The 21,928-nt window shown below is 45.4% G+C and overlaps 1 protein-coding gene across 1 annotated transcript in view; it reads left to right on the forward strand.

Annotated features, from left to right (window-relative positions):
- Positions 1-21,928, forward strand: part of FAM168A (family with sequence similarity 168 member A) — an 87,023-nt gene that overhangs the window by 52,869 nt on the left and 12,226 nt on the right. The gene's annotated exons all lie outside the window — the stretch shown is intronic.

Raw genomic sequence — 21,928 nt, forward strand, 5'->3', positions numbered from 1 at the left:
GTGTTTTCCTTGAGGGCTCTCTGGATGTGTGAAGCTTCAGCTTCTGCACTGAATTTTTGAGAGGTTTTTTTTTTTTTTTTTTTTGCCTTCCTTCCTGAGAAAACTCTCCAGGAATAGAGCACAGAAGACTGTGGAAGGCAGATTGGTGTTTGCTGTGTTCAGTTCATTTGCTGGAAGCACCTGGTGGCCATTTAGAGAAAGGGATAAACGCTGCAACTTCTGTCAAGCCCGAAAGGAAACACGATTAAGGCAGAATTGACAACTCCTGTTTCTCCAGCCATCGTTTGTCATCATGCCTTGGTGAACAACATCAAGAGGAAAATGCTTTGTTGCAATGTGGATAGAGATATTATTTATTTGTACTGGCACAGAGTGGCTTCAGCTGCCTGAAAACACATCAAGATGAATCAGGCCTGTTGTTTAACTCTTTCCCAGCCAGGCTCTTCCCGAGGATTATACCATTAAATTTTTGATTAAATCGAAAATTTAATTGAATTTATTAGCTCTAGGGAGTGGGTGAACAAAGCTTATTGGTCCCAATGGGAAACACAGGGTGATGTTTAGTGGAATGAGGGGCTCATGGATTGCACACTCCACTGCCCATCACTGCACCGATGCTCTTCTAAAAACCCATCAGGAATTTCATATAAAGTCTGAAACCAACCCCCTTTTTTTTTTTAAAAAAAAAAAAAAGCAGGATTTATGACCCAAGAAAAACTCCAAATCTCTCATTTTGTCTTAACATGAGGCCTTTTTGCATGAAGGAAGCTGGTGGCTTCTCCTTCAATTATCTAGCTCTTTGGAGTAGGGAATTAAGACTTCAAGCAGCATCTGCTACCAATTAACATTTTTCCCATTGTGATATCACTGAATTAATCCTAAGGTTTGGTGGTTTTGGTTTTTTTTTTTTGAGAAATCATGATATTTTAGGAGACATCCCTGCTGGAATTTGCTCCATGTCTTTGTTCTGGGAAAACTGAAATTTCTGGTCTGTGCTTTTCCCAGAAAAGCACCAGGTGAAGTCTGGTTTGGGTTTGGCTTTTGCCAACATTTCCAAGCAGTTCCCTCTCTCCATCTCCAAGGTCACGTGCCTCAAAGATGAAGCTGCAGGACATGTACGTCTTACATGAATGAGAATAATCTCACAGATGGGGGAAGGCTGGGAGTGAGATAAAAATTACAGTATTAATTCTTTTTTTCTTAATTCTGAAGGACGACGGAACTTCATTATCCAATCTGCTTAAAATTGAACGACCTAATGAAATTTCACACCCACTAAATTTAATCATGGATTACTCATGTGGGATTTGAATCAGATAAAAAGGATGCTTCAGATATTTGGTAGCAATTGCATAAGGTAATAAAAAATCTGCAGTGTTCTTTGTCCTGTTCTGCAAATGTGAATTGCTTGACCTACTTTTCTTTTCTTTACATTTGTGCTTTATTCCTTTTTTTTTTTTTTTTTTTTTTTTGGTATTCATGATCCTGACTTCCTCCTGGGCATCACTGAACAGTCAGTCCCACATTCGTGTACAAACTGATTGATCTCAGGAGTGTTTCCTCCTGGATGTTGGGGATGCAGGTGGATTATTGCTTTTGCTGCAGTAGTTTGAGGCTGAGAAAAGAAAGAAATGTTCTACAGTAAATATCTTAGCTCATGTATTAAAAGGCCAGGCTGATAAGAGGATCTTGTTTGGGGCAGGTGGGGGTGGATGGTGGATTAAGGTTCTGCTCAGGGCTTTGGTTTTGGCTGCTGAATGAGCTTTTGCAGATCACTGTGCCCCTCTGAACCTTCCCTGCATGGATTTTACCCCTCCAAACCTTCCCTGCATGGATTTAAGTGGTGTTGTGGCCCCCCAGAACTGGCAATGCTGTAGGAACCTTGACACAACACAGAGCTGACCAAAGGGTGAGGAGCATTCTGGAAATAGTAGCTCTCCTGTATTTTTAGTGGGACTTTGGGATTTGGGGCGGTTCTTCAACATCTACTTTAAGCAGCACCTCAAGCATAGAGCAAAGCCAGGCCTTGCCCTAGAGGCTCAGAGAAGTGGAGCCTGGAGTCACTTTTGGGAAGTGTACAGTCAAAGGAGTCTTTGGAAGAGGTGTTGGGTATTTGGGAGGACTTCTGGATTTTCCTAGTGGGAAATGGAGCACACAGAGTTGGTTTTTGACATGCTCTGAGAGAGCAGCACAAGCAAGGTTGGGATGCTGGGGGAGCCAAGGAGTTGGTGTCTCACTGTGCAAAAGGGGTGGCTGAGTGAGGATTAGGTGATGGAGAACCTTGAAATAAGCACAAATTCCTTACTTCTGGTAGAGGAAAGAGAGTTAGTCAAGTTGGGTAAAGGGAGAAAGATACATGCTAAGGCAAGGAAATGATCTTTCCAGCCGAATTTGGAGTAGGCAGTGGTGGAATAGCAAAACTTCAGTCAAGGCTGAAGGAAAAACTCTTTTGATAGTGGAGATGTGAGAGGCTCTGGCTCCTGGATGGGTGGGGAAGGCTGTGTTTAAGGATGTTACACACAAGGAGCTTGGAATTTCCCACCAACAGCTGAAGACAGGGATGAAGTTTTCAGTGCAAGTGACAGGGAAGATGTTGGATACAGTGAATGGAAAAGTAATGGAGGCTTGTGGAGAAAACTCCTGTACTTCTACTCCCTGAGAGCTGCAGCTGATGGATTGGCACCCCTGATGTCCATGAAGAGATGAACACAAACTGAAATATTGTTTGGACAGGTTGGCTCAGGTCTATAGGAGACACCACTTGAGTTTTCTGTTAGGGAGTAAAGAGCTTTAAATTCCCCTTCAGGAAAAGCTGAAGTTGGAGAAGGCACTTCTTGATTCACAGCCTGATTGTCCAGAGTACAAAAAGTCAGTGGAGGAATGGCTCAAGAAGGAGGGAGAAACAGCCTTTGTTGTCAGATCTTTCCTGCTTTTTGCAGAACGATTACTCCAAAGCTTGCACAGTCCCTGCTGGGTGTCCACTGGGTGCCCTTCATCCTAAAAATAAAAAAAAACAAACAACAACAAAACAGGAAAAAAAACAGCTTCAGACACATAAAAGGATCCATCAACAAGCTGAACAGCAGTTTCAAATGTTTTATCAAGGAGTAGGAAATCTCATCACAGCCGGATTACCTACAAGCTTCAGGGCTCTTTAAGGTCAAAAAGTACTTAAATGTTAGGGAACAGTGGGAAACAAGGGCACTGAGGCCTCCTCCGGAGGCTGCTGGGTTTGAGTCCTGTCTTCTACACGTGGCCCACAACACTTTTGTCCTTATGATCCCTTCCCATGAACACTTTGCAGGCTTAGAGGATTTTTTTTTTTTGTGCCAGTCTTTTCACACAGACAGAACTAAGGGAATTTGCTGTCTAAAAGGTGTTCTGTGGTCTTGGCAAGCACTTTGATGTTCCAGGATGGAGGTGAGAGCTTTTACCACAATTCTCCATCACCCTGCAGGGTGATGCCAGGGCTTTTTTAAATGGAAATCTGTAATTATTGCTGGCATCTGTAGGTGCATGTCTGGGAATGATGGCCATGGTGGGCAGGAAGGGTTTCTGGCTGTATTTATCCAGGGATGTACATCTCCTTCTTCAGCAACTGTGATTAGGTGACTTCCATCGCTCTGTCAGGGACCAGAGCATGTCCAGGGTAGGGAACTGAGCTGGGGAAGGGTCTGGAGCACCAGGAGGGTCTGAGTGAGCTGGGAAAGGGGCTCAGCCTGGAGAAAAGGAGGCTCAGAGGAGACCTTGTGGCTCTGCACAACTCCCTGACAGGAGGGGACAGCCAGGGAGAAACAGGGACAGGAGGAGAGGGAACAGCCTCAGGCTGGCCCAGGGGAGGTTTAGATTGGATATTTGGAAAATTTCTACATGAAAAGTGTTGTCCAGCCCTAGCAGTCACTGCCCAGGGCAGTGGTGGTGTCCCCATCCCTGAAGGGATTTAAAGCCACGTGGATGTGGCATTTGAGGACATGGGGCACTGGTGGCCTTGGCAGTGCTGGGGGAACAGTTGGACTTGATGATCTTTGAGGTCTTTTCCAACCTAAACATTTCCGTGCTTTTGTGAAGCAAAGGCAGTGTGTTTGGATCTGTTCACTGCTACCAGTGACAACAAATCTCCTCCACTGCCAGTTTCTTGGGAAATAAATAATCAGTGGATTAAATGAGATCAGTGCCAGTCCCAGATTGTACAGCCTGTGTGAAAAACACGTGTAAGGCCGGAGAGTAAAGGCAGTGATGGATCAGAGGGAGCTGAGACTCACACAAGGAGTTGTTGATGCAGGATACAGGGGAGATTTTCCCCCCTTTTTCAGTCTCCTGCTGACACACACCTGCTTTACCTGCAGAGGAGTTCATCCCTCTGCTTGGGAGACACCCCTGCCTGTCTTCACCTGTGCTGCACTTTTAAAGCCCTGTATTTATTGTGTAATATAAAACCAAAATACAAGGCTGTCTCTTCCTGCTTGGAATGCAAATTCTTTGTATGTGTGATGTGCCAAGGGTGTTCCTCTGCTGAGGAGGATCAGGACACTGGGAAGTGGCAGAGGGTGGAGTGTCCATCCTCATTAGGGATATTTCAGAGTCATAAAATCCCAGGACAGATTGGGCTGGAAGGGATCTTCCAGGTCATCTCTTCCAAGCACCCTGCCATGGGCAGGGACACCTTCCACTATCCCAGGTTGCTTCAAGCCCTGTCCAACCTGGCCTTGGGCACTTCCATGACCAGAACCTGAAAAAATGTGGCAAGTGCTGGAAGGAGGAATAGCAGGAGCTGTGGAAGAGGAGAGAGTCTGGTCTGCTGGAGGGGAAAGGAGGAAGAAGCAGCGACACTTTGAATGGGTGCTTTGAAATATGCTCAGAGTTAATTTTATCCAGAAGCATTTGACATGAATTTAGATTTGAAATCAGCGTTTGCTCATTACCAAGCGACTGATGAATGCCAAATCAGGTCATTACTCTTGAAGTGGGTTTTTATCTTCTCCCATTATCTGGGGTTGCTCAGATCCTCTTCATTCACAGTTGTCTTTTCTGGATATAATTGGGTTTAAGCAACTAAGATACTAAATGAAGTGTTGATAACGAGAAGGATTGTTCATCTCTCCAAAGATGGTTGGCTTTTCTTTCCTTTCTCTTGCTCCTGGTGTGCTGAGGGCTGCTCAGCAGTAATTGTTCTAAGCTCTATGAATTCAGATGTGTTCCATCACTGTCAGGATGTATGTACTGACCCTACACTCCCTGCTGGAGCACATGATCCGTAGGAATTTGCCTGCAGAGCTGAAGTTCCTCTGTCCCCATTCCTGAAGGCTGTTCAGACAGCTTAGCGAGCACTCGGTGGGAGAATAACAAAACTACCTTAATACCTTTGGAAACTGAACTACCTTGTTTTAACTCAATAACACTGAGAGGAAATTGGTTTCCCTTCCTAAAAATGTCTCCTCTCCTCCTGGAGGAAGGCATGAAGTTTCCATTTATCAGAGCAGTGGAGATCAACAGGAAAATGTTAGCAAGTTCCTGCGGCGCTTTTAATAGAATAAGGAGGCAGTGCCCTTCAGCTGTTCCTTATCCAAACAAAATGTTTGGTGAGCCTTGCTAATCTATCCTGGCAGGACTAGAGCCACCTAACAGCAGGAAATGTCACCATGGCCAACTGCTAAAATAATATTATAATTGTGTAATTTGTATTCCTGTGGGAGAATCAAGCCACGTGCTCCAGCAGCCCAGATCCCTCCTGGGCTGGGCTGATCCCCCAGCCTGGGCAGCAGGGAATGAAGGATTCTGTCCCTCTGCCCCTGTGCTCAGGTGAGACCCCACCTGCAGAGCTGCCCCAGCCCTGGGGCCAGCAGTAGCAGCAGGAGGACGTGGAGCTGCTGGAGAGAGTCCAGAGGAGGGGACAGAGGTGTTCCAAGGGCTGGAGCCAGGCTGGGAGAGCTGGGGGTGCTCACCTGGAGAGGAGAAGGCTCCAGGGAGAGCTCAGAGCCCCTTCCCAGTGCCTAAAGGGGCTCCAGGAGAGCTGGAGAGGGACTGGGGACAAGGGGTGAAGAGACAGGACAATGGGGAATTGCTTTATATACATAGGTACATGTATAAATCCATTGTACTGCTGGATCCCCACTGAACGTGACAATGTCACTGCGTATTCTTTCTCTGCAGCACACAAAACTGAACCTCTGAGTTTGCAGGCTTCAGTATTTTCCCACATCTAAATCAATTTTGGACATGCTAAGCCTCGTGCTCCCACATTGTATCTTTACACTAAATATCCTACTCCCACATCTTATCATTTTTAAAAACGGGAGCATGGCCCAACAGGTCCTGAAGGGCTTTTCCTCTCTTTACACAGAGCTTTTGACTCCTGGATCTGTTTGAAGGTGTCTGAGGGCTTTCAAGATTAAATGTAGTTGTCTCCTTTTCACTCCTCTCTGGTAGGCAGTCAATGCTTTTGTTTCCAGGCATAGCTGAAGTGCTGCCATTCCATTTGAAAATCCCATTAATCTCATGCATCCAATGATAACATAAAAAAGTAGTGCAATATATGGTTGGTTTTCCACAGGCATCCCATTATTCAGTGAACACACATGGCTCTGTGGGAACAGGGCTTTGGGGGGACTTCACAGGGAACTCGAGGGAAATTTCCCAGGCTTAGACGTGCCAGGATGTCCCTTTGTAACTCCTAAATCATCTCCAGTTTCCTACTCCTGCAGGCACTCCTGGCAGGAAGATGGAGCTGCTGACATGGCTTTGAGTCTTTATCCCCAGGTACAGAATACCAGAATCCCAGACTGGTTTAAGTTAGGAGGGACTTAAAGCTCATCCCATTCCACCCCTGCCATGGGCAGGGACATCTTCCACTGACCCAGGTTGCTCACAGCTCTCTCCAGCCTGGCCTTGGATGCTTCCAGGGATCCAGGGGCAGCCACAGCTTCTCTTGGCACCCTGTGCCAGAGCCTGCCCACCCTCCCAGGGAGGAATTCCTTCCCAATATCCCATTAGACCTACCCTCATTCAGTTTAAAGTCATTGCCTTTTGTCCTTTCACTCCATCCCCTGTACTAATTTATTTCCCTCCACATTCTTCCCTTCACACAAAAAGGAGGGGCTGGATGCCTCCAGATTCTTCACATTTTCATCCATTAGAAATTCAGCTAAATGGCCATGAGGAATATTTGCATTTCAGCAAGAACAGCTTTGAATTGGGAACAAATTATACCATTAAATTAACTACTAAATTTCTCCTCAAACATAGGAAGATTTCTTTGTACCATGTGGCTTTTCCAGCTTTTTTCCCCCCCAGATAAACTGATGTTCCCTGTTCTGTGGGGATTTAACTCTCTTTGTCTTCAGCTTGAACACTCCCTTAACTATATTAATCACATATTTCCATCAGAAGAGATTTTTGAAACTCTTTAAACATATTTTGCACAGGTTGGAAGACTCGGTGAGCTGCCAGCTCACTCTTGTTACTTTTCAGATTTGTAATTCCCCAAAGATAAAGCAGCATTAGGAACAGTCCCCAGTTTTCTCTGGAAAGTAATTTCTGATTTCCATATTAATCAAAAATAGCTTTACCTTCGTCCTGCCCTAATCCTAGGAACAACACAGGAAGAAGATTACATTCTGTAGATGTCAGAAAAGCAATTAAAATTTGCACAGAGGAATAGAAGGGGGAAGGAATCTCACCTCTTTATTCTGTGAGCTGAACAGGGAAAGACCCTGACCTCAAACTGTTTTGTTTCTTATTGGCTCCTTTTCTTTTGAAGTGCCTGCTAGAATGGTCTTTAATATTACGAGATTAAAATACTGGGCTTTCAGTAGGCTGAGAGGGTTATAGTGATGAGAAGAGACATTTAAGGAGGGTGAGGATTGGCTGTGAAGAGCCTGGAATTTGCAGTTGGAGAGGTGAGTGACTATTAATAGCTCTTTCTGCAGAGATGGATATTCCTTGATCCTCAGGGACTGGAGCGCGTGCTGGTAAAGCCTGCAGCTCCCAGGCTGGAAAAAAGGGAGCCAGGAGAGAGGGGGCAGGTGAGGCAGTGTCTGCCTGGATGGCAAAGGTTCTGCTGTGGAAGTGTGGAATTGAGGGAATTCGGGAGGTCTAAGAAGCAAAATCTGGCACAGCTGACCAGAGGATCGTGGAGAGGAACGGGGAGAAATGTGGTGGGGATGGCTTTTTGGGGTTTGGCTTGGTGACCTGTCACATGTCACCTGTTTGGGTTTAGCCAGGGTATCCTGTGGGTGAATCAGGGCGTGGGAAGGGAGGTGGGATGGGGTCCTACCAGATACAGGTTTAGGTGTAGGGGAGAAGAGAAAGACAACAGAATGGGATGGGATGGGATGGGATGGGATGGGATGGGATGGGATGGGATGGGATGGGATGGGATGGGATGGGATGGAATGGAATGGAATGGAATGGAATGGAATGGAATGGAATGGAATGGAATGGAATGGAATGGAATGGAATGGAATGGAATGGAATGGAATGGAATCCCTGCGGAAAGGACAAAGGAGCACATAAATAGATGCTGCTGGGGTATGGACGCTGTGTGTGGGGGATGGATTTCCCAGGATCGTGCTGTTGTTCTTACCTTTGAGGAGAGGGGATTTTCCCAGAGCTCTTCTCCTAAACATCTTTTATTCTCCAGTTTTTCAGGTTCTTGCAGGGCGAACACTGAAGCTGCAGCTATCCTATCAATTTATACTGACTGAACCTTTGAACTGAACCCAGTTTGCAGCTGGACTGATTGTTGTAGATCCCTTCCAACTGAACAATTCCATTCTAAACTCTTCTATTCCTTCCATTCCCTTCTGTCCTTTTAGTGAGCACATCTAAGTGTTCTCTGGAATGTGTGACATCATAGCCACAATAATTCTCTTCCTGAAATACTTCTGCTGTTAAATAGACCCATTCTGGAAATTCCTTCCCTCCATTTGGCTGATAACCCTGGACCAGTGCCTTGGACTGATCAAACCCGGGTTTTGGATCCCAAAGACCTGTATTCATTGCAATAAATTTCTCCAGCAACTTCCCATGTGGCTGATGACAGTTCTCAACACTGAACTTTTTCTCCTGCTTTCCCCATGCACTACAACTCACAAGAATATCGTCATGGAATGTCTTTAATTAGATGGGATACTGGGGAAAAAAAATTCCTCCCTGTGAGGGTGGTGAGCCCTGGCACAGGGTGCCCAGAGCAGCTGTGGCTGCCCCTGGATCCCTGGAAGTGTCCAAGGCCAGGCTGGACAGGGCTTGGAGCAACCTGGGATAATGGCAGGTGTCCCTGCCCATGGCAGGGGTTGAAATGAGATTTTTTTTTAAAGGTTCCTTCAACTCAATTCCAATTTTGGAATTTTATACAAAATATTCTGTTAGAAAGCCTTACTTCCTATTTTATGGCATTAAAAGCATTTCTAGTTGTGACTTACAGCCTGTGAAAACCCTTTATAAAGCTATTTTAGGTTAAAACTCTTGAGCTATTTGTGTGTTAGCTTATTTTTGATAGGGAGAAAAACCTGCTACAAAAAGAGATTATTGTCTTCATGCATTTTTAAAACTTACTCAGCCAGAGCTTTGACAGTGACAAACTGGCCTCAGGTTATTTATTCTCCCTGATATTTGCAAGTCTGATACATTTTCCAAGCTGTGGCTTCCCCATCTCTGGAAGTGTCCAGGTTGGATGGGCTTGGAGCAGCCTGGGATAGTGGAAGGTGTCCCTGCCCACTCCAGGGGGTTGGAATTGGATGAGCTTTAAGATCCCTTCCAACCCAAACCATCTGTGATTCTATGATACTTTGAACTAATATACATTTCCTGAAATGCTTCCAACATAAATTTAGAGAATTCCAGATTTCTAATAAGAGTTCTCATTAATCTGTTTTACTGGAAATTAAATTGTAAAACGGAGTCTTTCTATTCTTGTTATATTTCTCAAATTTCTTTGCTGTTGGTCCTGTAATTTTTGAAAAGGACTGGGGCAGAAATGCCAGTTCTTGACAGCACTGCCGGGGCACTGCTTGACTTCAGCTGAATTTTTGGATCTCAGGTCTCATTTTACTTTTTTAAGGAGAACAGCTTAGATTTGAGCCATGGGTGATGTGGGGAAGCAGGGGGTGAGTGCCACATGTTAGAATTCCACCTAGGAAATGAAGCTGGTGTTCAGCCCTGGTTTCCCTCAATTTATTGTAGTGAGGAGATCCTATAGGATAGTCCCTGGGATAAATTAATTGTAATGCGTGGATTTTGTCCTGGAAATCTGCACAAGTTCATTAGCATTGAACAGGAGCACTGCCTGACCAGCTGCCTGGTGGATATTTGACCAAAAAGGAGTCACTTTGTGCCAGTGAGGACACCTGAGATGTCAGCACGCACCGAGGTGACATCAAACTGTGTTTGACCCACTTGATGCTTGCCAGGTGACCTGCAACTGGCACTTCCCTGTGTTTAAAAGAAGCAGCAAAATCTTCAGAAGTGTTTCCTAAGGCTGCTCCACTTCCAATCAGTCTGTTAAAACCAAATTCCTGGAGGAAATTGCTAATTTCTTTAGGCCATGGAAAAGCTTTCTCAGAGCCTCCTTTGCCATCACAGGTGGGGACACCTTCCACTCTCCCAGGCTGCTCCATGCCCTGTCCAGCCTGGTCTTGGACACTTCCAGGGATCCAGGGGCAGCCACAGCTTCTCCAGGCACCGTGTGCAATGTGTGAATCTATGAGGAGCTTCGACATGAGGAATTGTCTTGGTGTTTCATAGAGCTGAAGATTTAGAATAATTTAAATGCACCCTTTACACAGAGCTTTTAAAATAACCCTATCCAATAAAATAGATGCTGTTTCAGCTTGCCCTGCTTGGAAGTAGACCAGGACTTTACGGATGACGGGAGGTCTCCCACGTGCTGAGATGGAGTGGGAAGCACAAATCCAGGAGAGGAGGATTTCAGGGGATCTAAAGGGAAAGCAGCACCACTGCCTACAGAAGCACTGGTGAGGGACCATGTGCTGTGCCAGGATAGACACAAACTTGGTTTATTTTACCTATTTTAGTTATTTTTAAATGTAGACACAACCTCCGCTGATCCTTTATTTCTCAATTGTTCCTGTTAACAGAAGACAAAACCTGCCAGGAATTTTGGCTGTGTAGAGAAAACAGGGTGCCCAGAGAAGCTGTGGCTGCCCAGCTGGACACGGGGGCTTGGAGCACCCTGGGATAGTGGAAGGTGTCCCTGCCCATGGCAGAGGGTGGCACTGGATAAGCTTTAATGCCCCCTTCCACCAACCATTCAATGATTCTCTCCATAACCCATACTTACGTGTATATATTGCTATTTTTCAAGTTCCTCAAATGATATTTTATGAAGTATATTTGATGTCATGAATTAATGGCAGTTTTATACTGTTGGGGGTTTTTTTGGTAACCGTGTATAAGTCCACCTGAGAGACTCCCTTGGATGCCCCTTCCCTCTCCTTATCTGCGCTCCTTGCTTAAATCATCCCTCAGGTTCTGCTGGTAAAACCAAAGCCTGCTGATATTCTGAGTCCAAAACCATAATTAGTCATCTTCCCTTTTTAAAGCTCATTTTTCAACCCAGCAAACCCCAGTACAGAAGGGGCCTGATGTGAGCCCTCTGATTTTATTTTGCTCGACCTCATGCCTTTCACTCCTTTAACTTCTGAGCTTTTCTCTTTTTCCCTCTCCCTTTTCCATCCCAGTCCATTACTCTGATTTGCTATTCCTGGAGGGAACTGCTGATCCTTTTTGCTGTTTCCCAGCCACGCTGGATGTGTTATTTTTAAGGCAGTCTCACTACCTGCAGTACAATGACTCATTTTGGATTTGCCAGTGCCCCACGTTTCTGCTGAGAAGTCGGCTCCTGGATTGAATTCCTGAGAGGATTGTTAGGAGCACAGAACTGAATCCCCAAAATCCCAAATCCTTGGAGGATGTAAAAGTCACAACTATTCCCTTAACACAACCCAACACTGCCCTTCTAAAATGAGGGGGAAGAAAGTGCCCCAGGGAGCTTTAATTCCCCCTGTCCCTGGAAGTCTCCAAGGCCAGGTTGGATGGAGCTTTGAGCTACCTGTTTTTTTTAAATCACTCCATGGATGGGGACTCCACCACTTCCCTGGGCAGCCTGGACAGTCCTTTTCAGGAAGAAATTTTCCATCCTCCTCCCTGACTCTCCATCTGCCATCCATTCTGAGAGTCACAGGGGTCTCCCAGTTATCCATGTGAAATAATTGCCTCGCACAAATCTTGGGATTTTTTTTAAACAAGCCTGCCTGCTTCGCTGTGTCAAAAACAAGTAAAAGAGGAGCTGCCACAAATGTATCACTTTTTACTGGCTTGAGCAACCAGGAGGATGCACCTCAACCATAAAATGTAATTTACTTAATTAGTAATTGCTTTGCTGAGTTGGTAGAAATCCTAGTTTTAAATCAAGCAAATGAAAACTTCTAAAACATCCCAGGCTGTTACCCCTCAGCTGTGAGGTTTATTATGTTTGGAGTTTCTTCCAGGCTTTTTGTAAGGAATGAAATATTTACAGGGTGGAGGAAAGAGATTTCTATTTGCTTTTTTGTATTTATTGTTTTTCTTCCCTAGCATTCTGAAGAGATGCTCTACCAGAACACCTGGTGCAAAAACATAACTCTAATTCAAGTATTCCCAGAAAGGAGTTGGGTTTGTGGTTTGTTTGGGTGTTGTTTTTTTTATTTTTTTTGGTGTTTTTTTTTTGGGTGTTTTTTTTTTTTTTTTTTTTGGTTTTTTTTTTTTAGGAGAGGGATTATAGGGCATGAACGCGGTTTATAACATTTCTTTAGGGGTTGAAAAATTCGCTTTATGAACCAGTAGTAAATGCTGCCCAGCCCCATGATTCCAGTGCTGTTCTTCCTCCCTGGATTTTGGTGAGATGGGCAGGAGCCTGTGGAGTTCTCAAGGGTCAGGTGTAACAGCCAGGGAATCTCATGCCAGCTCTTGGCTGGAAAATAAATAACGAAAACCTTGAGATAAGGGATCTTTGTGGGATCACTGCATCCCTGCTGTCTGTCTGACAGAACCTTTGCACTCCCAAGCTGGTGAAATCAGATTTTATTTCCACCGGAGCCATTTTTTAAACAGCACTGTGGAGTTTTGCCAGTTCAAATATTAGGGATTCTCACTTCCCCCAAGCACAATTTGAATCTGGTCTCCTGGCCCAAATATATGTGAGAGACCCATTAAGCCTTTTAACACCCAAAACCTGCTTTTGTTAATATTCTCTGTGTGCTCCATCTGCTGCTGTGTTTGTCCATAGCCAATGGATTTGAGAGCAGTTCATTTTCTGGTCTGAGGCCAAAATGTCCAAAATGCCATATGGACATCTGAAAGTTAATGAGCATTTAAAAATTTCAATATCTAAGGCTGTTGTGGTCCCTAAACCTGAGTCTTCCTAGAGTTTGGCCTCTTCTTGTAACTCTAAATTTTTATTGTTTTGAATTTTTATCTTTACAAATGAAAATCACTATGCTCATGCTTTGAACCTGGCCCTTTGGGGCAGAAATTTGATTTGTAACTGTTTTTTGACTGTTACGGAGCTGCCTGTTACTAAAAGGAGCTGGAATAGGAAATTTGGTGTCCCCAGAGATGGTGTTTAAGGGTGTGAATGAAGGATGAAATCAGGAGGATGCTGCCAGTGCCAGAGGACAATGTGGAGTGTAAAAATCAGACATGGGAGCTAGGACAGTGTTTGTGCTACAGAGAGACTGAATTAGTCAATTAATTGATTGATTGATTACTGATTAATTGATTAATTACCAGGCAGTTTCTGTTGTGTTAATCATTGACCACGTTCAGGGCAGTGCTGGGCACCTTGGCTTTGGCCACACGCCTGGAATACCATTTTTTAAGGCAGGTCCAAACCTGGTAAATTCAATTCAAGCATTTTGAATAAGAAAAACTTTAAAAGCAAGGACCTTTTTTCCATCATTTCTTTCAATCCAAACCATTCCAGGTTTCTATTTTGTACCCAGTTGTTGCAAACACCAACTTGGCAGAAAAAAAGAAATGACAATAGACAGAAAACAGGGACAAATTCCCAGTTCCAGGATCTAGGAAGGCATCAGGAATGCAGAATGGAGCAATTGCCTTTCCTTAGCTGGAAGCACAGAGGTTTTGCATGGACCACACTGTCTGTGACAGAGCAGGAATTAGAACTGGAGCAACACTGGGGCTCGAGCTGATTCTCATTTTAGCTCCTGGCTTGGGAGCAGGGCTGGAAAGGATGGAGTGAAAATTAGCCAGATGAACAAGTGCATTTTGGACATCACAAAGGGCTGCTTTCCGAGCAGTTATTGTAAATATCTTGCTGTAACCTGTAACCTGAGGGCACAGAGAGTGTGGAGCCCTGCCTGCACTTAAATTCCCAACAACTCCAGAAAGAGCCTTCACGCACCCCTCTAAAGCTGCCATAAAAACTCTGCCAGAGCAGACCAGGAGCATCCAGGTGAGGCTCTGCTCGCCCTCCACAAAGGGAAATGGCAAATTTATCATTGAAAAGCAAATTAAGGCATTCATGGGAGTGTCCAAGGCCTGGCTGGATGGGGCTTGGAGCATCCTGGGACGGTGGAAGTGTCCCTGCCCATGGCAGGGGTGGGAATGGGATGGACTTTAAGGTCCCTCCTAATCTAGGCCATCCTGGGATTCCAATACTACATGGTCTGTTTTAAGATGAGCACTCTTCTTCCATCTTAATTTATTTTAAATCTTTCCAGCTGAATGTTTCCCTGAGGAACATTATTGGATAAGGTTGAGCCACAATTGAATATTTAAAAAAAACTGCAAAGGAGCTTCTTTATCTCAGGCTTCCACTTTCTGTGGAGCAACAAGCCCTTTTATTTTATCAGTAGGTGCTGTTCATATCTTACTTCAGATTCTTCGAATACAGAACTAAGTAAATCATTGCAAGGAGAATCAATATCGCACAACTTAAACCCTTTTCCAGAACTTCTTTCCCGCAGAGCCTTGTCTGAACACAGGAGAGGATATGACACATGTCTCTGGTCCAGAAGTGATATTGATTGACAGTCTGACAAGTTCTGTCACTCTGGTTTATTTATAGTGTGTGCACTAAGCAATCAACAATCTCTCTAATATTTTTGGACAGTTGCTCCTAGTTTTCAGGACGAGTTTTGCTCATCCAAATGCATCCCATACCCAGACAGCTGCAGTAAGGCCTGGGAGGTTTGCTTTGGATATGGGTGGGAAGCAAAACTGAGAATCTCTTTTGTCAAACAGCTTGCAACTGTATTGAAACCTTAAAGACAGGTCTGAAAGCAAGTTTGTTCTGAGCAAGAGAAAATCAAGGCAATGCGTGTCCAAAACAGTGCTTCTGTCATTTTTTTAATAACTTTCTGGGCTCACAAATTCTCCTAATTCCAGGCATGAAGAAGGAAGCAGCTTCCAGCTGACGTATGGCACCGTGCAACCACAAAGTCCCATGGAAGAGCTCAGAGTTCTGTGCAAAATCGTCACTTGCCCGGCCAAATTCCCAAGCAGCCAGGATTGTGCAGTTCCTCAGGGCAGGCAGCCCCACCATCCATCCCCTTGTCTTTGACCTCCAGCTGGGAAAAGCTCCTGCAGGCAGGCAGGACCCCATTGTGTCAACACTGTGACCCTGTGGAACAGAGACAAACAGGCAGTGCCACGTGTCCAAGCTGTCCTTCCAGGGACTGGAGGTTTTCTCTCCATCACCCCATGCCAGAGGCCCCTCTGCCACTCCCAGCTGTGCTTTCTTAGGAGACCATGCAATATAAAGGAAATGGGCATCAAAAGGAATTATTTCCTGCCAGATTCCTGTGGGTTTCGTCAGGGTTTTGGGGTGGTTTGGTTTTTCTGTGAGGTTGCAGTGGCACGGTTGTGTTTTGGTTGATGTCTGTGGAGCTCCTGTCCTGGCCCAAGTGTTGTGCTTGCCATGTAAAATGTGGATAACCCATAAGGAAAATTCCTTAAGGAGTGTGTGCTTTCACAGAAATGGAATTCACCACCCTCTGGATCAAGCTGTGATCCTGGGGAAGGATAGGAAGGAGACAGAAGGAGGTACAGACATCTCCTCAGGGAGGACCTGCATTCTTCCTTCCTCATCCTCTGCTCTGCAAGTCCAGAGCTGTCTCCCTTCCTGGGGAGCCTGCCTCCCCCTGTGTAATGTCTTCACAATCCTGGGAATGTAGAGCTGGAGTGATGGGATATCGGGAAGGAATTCCTCCCTGGGAGGATGGAAAAGCCCTGGCACAGGGTGCCCAGAGCAGCTGTGGCTGCCCCTGGATCCCTGGCAGTATCCAAGGCCAGGTTGGACACTGGGGCTTGGAGCAGCCTGGGACAGTGGAAGGTTGGTTTTGCTTGGCTCTGGGTGGTGAGCAGGAAATAGATGCTGCTTATATAAAGGGAAGGACCCTTCAGGGGAAAAAAGAATCAACTGTAAAAGGTCTCCAGGAGCGAGATTGTCAAATGTGAGAGCAAATCTTTTTTTAAAGCCGTTGCTGTGTCTGGTGCATCCACATTCATTTGACTGCTCCACTCTTGGGCTGATGAGGCTTGAAACAGTAATAAGGGGGTGGCATTTTTTCATGGGAACAAATGTATTTATTATTCTCAGAGCCTTCAGAAATGCTGGATTCTCAACCATCCATTAACTTGCTGTTCAGAACAGTCCCACCCTTGCTTTCAGCTTTTCCTCTATTTTTACATCCATTTAGCATGAGTGGGCTGGAATACTTTCATGGCAAGGCGGCGAGTGAGTGATGGGGTAGCTGTGATAATGTGGGATGATCAGTGGGAAATGAAAACTGCTCCAGCCCCTGGGCTCCTGCAGCATCCAGGTGCATTTACCTGGCTGCTTGTCCAAGGAGAGGTTTGGGTAGAACTTGCCATGGAAATGCATCCCATCACACAAATGGATCTGTGTGATGAGAGAAGAAAGGAGAGGTTATCCCGTCCTTCCTGCCCTGAGCTGGCAGAGCAGGATTCACCCAGAGATGTTCTAAACAGTTCCCACACTGAGCAGGGAGGGTCTGGCAATGCCCTGTGTAAGAAGCTGCTCACGGTTCACCTCCCTAAATCCCATGTGCCAAGGGATATTCCCTGGGGTCAGCTCCTCAAACGGCAGGAGGAGCTCTGCAGCTGTGTGAGGAGCCAGGCAGGCTGGGAAGATCCTTCTGGAACGAGATTGGCTCATGCCATGGGAGAACAAGCTTTGATGACAACCCAGCTGCAAGTCCTTTCGGAAAGGCTGGAGCTCTTCATCTCTGGAGGCTGGTTTCCCATGCAGAATGAGTTCCCAGATGTCCTTCTCAGCCCTTTTCCCTGTGTCCCCTCTCCATCTCATCACCGGGCACATTCTTTCCGGTGTCACTGCTCCCAGCAAGCAACGTTCGAGAGCCTTTGCTGCGAGTCTGGCTGGTGGAAGCTTTGGTGGAGCTGTGCCAGGGAGCCTACATGATGTCTGCTCTCTCATTTCTCACTTCTGGGGTAATTCCTCAAGTACCAAATCTGCACATTCGTTCCCCAACTTGTGATTTTCTGCAGGAATAAATTCTCTATCGCTCTAAAGGGAATGGATTTACAGCTGCATGAAGTTTCTCACGTTTTGGTCCTGAGAAGGTGCTTGTAAATCCTATTTTTGAAGAGTTTCTGAGAGCTGGGCAATAAAGAATGAGAAATGCTGGATGGGCTTAAAATAGAACATGAAAGCGTTTTGCAGGGGAAAATGCTTTGGCTCCATCTGGCTGACCCGAGGAGGTGATCATAAAGCAGAAATGTTTCTGGGGCTGCTGCAGCTTCAAAGCTGTCACTCAGCAGAAACAAAGGGGTGGACAGTGGTAAACGGGGCTTGGAGGGAGGATTGGGAAAGCAGAATCACAGAATCAGGCTGGAAAAGCCCTCTGAATCCAACCATTTTCCCCAGAACTGCCAAGGCCACCACTGCCCCATGTCTCCAAGTGCCACATCCACACGGCTTCAGGCATGGGCAGCAAATAATGTCCTATTTACCCACCTGGGAGCAATGAATGCCACAAGAGGGACAGGTCGGTGTGGCTGCCTGGCTATTCCTTCCCGGGAGTGCTGGTGGTTAATGAGCTCTCAATTGAAGCAAGTGTGGAACTGGAGTCCTCGGCATTTCAAGGAGTTGAAGTGTGGTTTTACAGTGCTTTGTCCTGCCCTTAGATAAGGGACTTTACCATCTGTCCCTGTAAAAATCCTTGTGACGTGGCCACTTTCAGGAGTCTGCACTGCTTGAGACTCAGGAAGAAAAAGAATGAAGGAGAATATTTTGTCTTATAAATTAATGCCAGCTGCTTGTAGCAATTAAGGCCTTGATCAGATAATGGTCAATGAAAACTACTCTTGAAAAAGTGAAATGGCACATTCTGGAATTCAGTGTTGTAAGTGACAACTCCCAGTGGGTGGGAGAATGAGACATGGACCAAAGCATGGGCTCTGTAGCCAAGGAGAAGCAAATTCCCCTTCAAGAATTTCAAGAGAACCTTCAGAGCCTTAGTAGTTGTGTATTGTCATTGTTCGGGTGTTACTTAGATGATTTTGATACATGAAAAATTAAAGCTGGCTTTTAAATGCCTGCTTGATGCAGGCATTTGTGCTTTTTGCTTTGCACAGTTATTGTGTGGTAATTTTTAAAACAGCTCAGCCAGTGCTTCCCAGAGCTGGAGTGCTGTGTGTTTTCCTTGGGGAGGATATTAAATGAACACTGCCTTTCTTACTCCTATTGATTGTGGAGATGATATTAAATTAGAATAAGCCACAAAACAACTTTGGATTTCTTCTATGAGGAATCTAATAAATTTTGTTCAATATTTTTCATCTCATTTTCCAGTGCAATGCCTCAAGCCAGCGGAGTCCTGTCATGTGCAGATCCACAGAAAGTAAAGGATATTTTCTTTCTGTTCCTGACATTTGCATGTCGAGTGGGTTCGAGCCTCTTGCTGTTATTTTTCGTTCAAGGTGACAAGGCAGGACAGATGTGGCAGGAAGGGAGCAGTGTCAGCAGCAGGAACAGGAATTCGCAGGAAGTCTCTTAGGTTTTCCAGGGGGACAATCAGAGCAGAATGCTGGATGCTTTGGTGTTCTCACCTCTCCTGAGATCATTCCTGCTTGTTGGATGCAGACTTTGTTTTGTACCCAAGGGAATGTAACACATGGAGACCATCGTGGGGGACCACGACTTCCATGTGGGAGCTGACTGGGGATTATTTGGGGGATAAAGAAGAGCCAACAAACAAAACCTAAAGGCTCAAAACCAATAAGATATTAAAAAATTACAGTATTATGGAGTAGTTTTGAGTCAGAAGAGATCTTTTAAAGGTCATACCATGCCACCCCTGCCATGGGCAGGGGCACCTTCCCCTATCCCAGGTTGCTCCAAGCCCCAGTGTCCAGCCTGGCCCTGGACACTGCCAGGGATCCAGGGGCAGCCACAGCTGCTCTGGGCACCCTGTGCCAATGTGTTATCACCCTCATTGTAAGAAATATTTTCCTCATATCTAAACTAAATCAACCCTCCTTCAGTTTGAAACCTTTCCCTTTGTCCAATCACAACAGGCCCTGCTAAATAAAACATGTCTCATGTATTTTTAAACCTGCTGGATTTTGAGTGCTGGGAATTTCCAGGCATGTTTCTTCTGGCACAAATTGCCCCAGATTCTGCTACTTTCTTATTTTTCACTATGTCCAAAAAAAAAGGAGCAAACCACATTAATTTTCCTGTACCTTTCCCATCTCTGCTTTGCCTTAAAATAGAAAGGACAAGTTTTCTTGCTGGAGGTCAGCACTTATCAAAGTTTATGAGATCAGCATGGAAGACAGTGCAGAGCAGGGCTTCTTTTTGCATCCAAAGCTATTAAAGCTTCCTTGATAGAAATTGTATTTATTTGAGTTGAAATGAATCCAAGCCCAGCCATAACTCACCTTCAGAACAGCAAAAGATACCACAGTAAGGAAGAGTCCTGCCAAGCAGAAACTAAACTAAAAGAAAAAAAAAAAAAAAAAAAAAAAAGACCAGTTGAGTCCCTAGCCCTGGAAGGTTTTAAAATAGGTGTGGATGTGGCTCTTGGGGACATGGGTTAGTGATGGCCTGGGCAGTGCTGGGGTGCAGTTGGACTTCATGGTGCTGAAGGTCTTTTCCAAGTGAAACAATTCTGTGATTCTATAAATACACAGTTGCCTCCATCTGCCTGAAATAAATCCTTCAGTATTCATCTGGATGGAAAATCTTCCCCAAGCCACACTTTTCCTGAGGTTTGACTTATTTCAGGGTTGTTTTTTTTTTTTTAACTTTTAACCCCAATATTGCAAATTTTGGTTTGAGTAAAGGAGGTTTTTTTTCCTAAATTTGACAGTGGGAGAGTGCTGGTGGCACCTCAGAGGGCACAGGTGAAACATTTGTGACCCCACAGGACTGTGCTTGGCTGGCGACTGAAGACTGTTAATTAAGGATTGTTACTAAAGACTGCAGCAGCCTGTGGGATTCAGGGCTTATTTGGGGGGATTTTCCAGCAGCAAAGCTCAGAGGAACCTCTTGGAGCCCCAAGAGACTTTTGCAAGTGAGCAAGGGACTTCCTGACACCATAGCATGCCCAGCCATCATCATCTCTACCCATGGCAAGGGGCTGGAATTAGGGTGATCTCTGAGGTCCCCTCCAACCCCAACCAGTCTGGGATTCCACTAAACCGTGTGCCAAGAAGGTCAAACCCCATCGAGAAACACAGGTGGAAGAATTTTAGGGAAAATACACTTCAAGAAGTGAGCTGGAGTTGGTTTAGTACCCATGGCCAGTTTGTCAAGAGGAAACAGGAAGAGTGTGGAGCAATGAATGTCCTGGAGAAAACATGGTTACCTTCTAATGAACTGGAGGGAAGGGATATTTCTGATTTAAGATCCTCGTCCTTAATGCTCTGCTTGCAATCACTGCATCTGCAACTTTCTGAGGAGCTTTTTGATTGTTGAAAGGCTTTAGATATTCCTGGGTATGACAACATAGTTCTGTGTACCCTAAAAAAAAAAAATCTGTTAAACTGCTGCTTATCCAACATTAACTACAGCAATTTTTAATTAACCTGATTTAGAAGCCAAATATATGACTGATGAAAATGAGAGGGTAGAACATCCAGTCATTTATTCCAGTACAGTGGTCATGATTGTTGAATTAGATTTATTCAAATGAACCTCAGCATTTTGCCACAGAAGTCAGTAGTGCCAGGGTTGGAGAGCAGTGGGATTTGGGGCATGGGAGGGGGGACTGTGCTGTGGCTCTTTTGGTGCTCAGAAGAGGGAAATACAGACCCATGGCTGCTTTTATTTAATAATATAAAATACTAAAAAAGGTGGGTGTAAATCCGCTGGTAATTACCTCCTTCCAGCTTTGCTGGCAGCCAACAGCCAGAATCAGTGGGGCTTGGCATGGAAACCCTCTCCAAGGGTCATTCCATTGGCTCTGCTCTGGGATTATGGCCAAGGGGACACACAGATAAACTGGGTGCTGACAGCAGAGCCAAATTGTCCACCAGCAAAGCAGGATTAATGTGTCTCGTTCACTCTGCCAGGGGGATTTACTCAGCAGCACCTAAGAGGATGGAGTTATTCAGGTTTTATTCTTTTCAGTAGGGAAAACTCGCAAGAAATGGAAGGAAATGAAAAGCAAAATGGTGACTGGTGACAGGACCCCAGGGGAGGGCTGGAGCTGTGCCAGGGAGGTTTGTGTTGGATACTGGAGGGTGCCGGGCACTGCCCGGGCTCCCCAGGGAATGGGCACGGCCCCACAGAGCTCCAGGAACATCTGGGCAACGCTGCCAGGGGTGCCCAGGGTGGGATTGTTGGGGTGTCTGTGCAGGGCAGGGGTGGACTGGATGACCCTGTGGGTCCCTTCCAGGCCAGGACATGGTGTGATTCTGT

The sequence above is a fragment of the Cinclus cinclus genome, chromosome 2, assembly GCF_963662255.1.
Source record: "Cinclus cinclus chromosome 2, bCinCin1.1, whole genome shotgun sequence".
Classification (NCBI taxonomy): domain Eukaryota; kingdom Metazoa; phylum Chordata; class Aves; order Passeriformes; family Cinclidae; genus Cinclus; species Cinclus cinclus.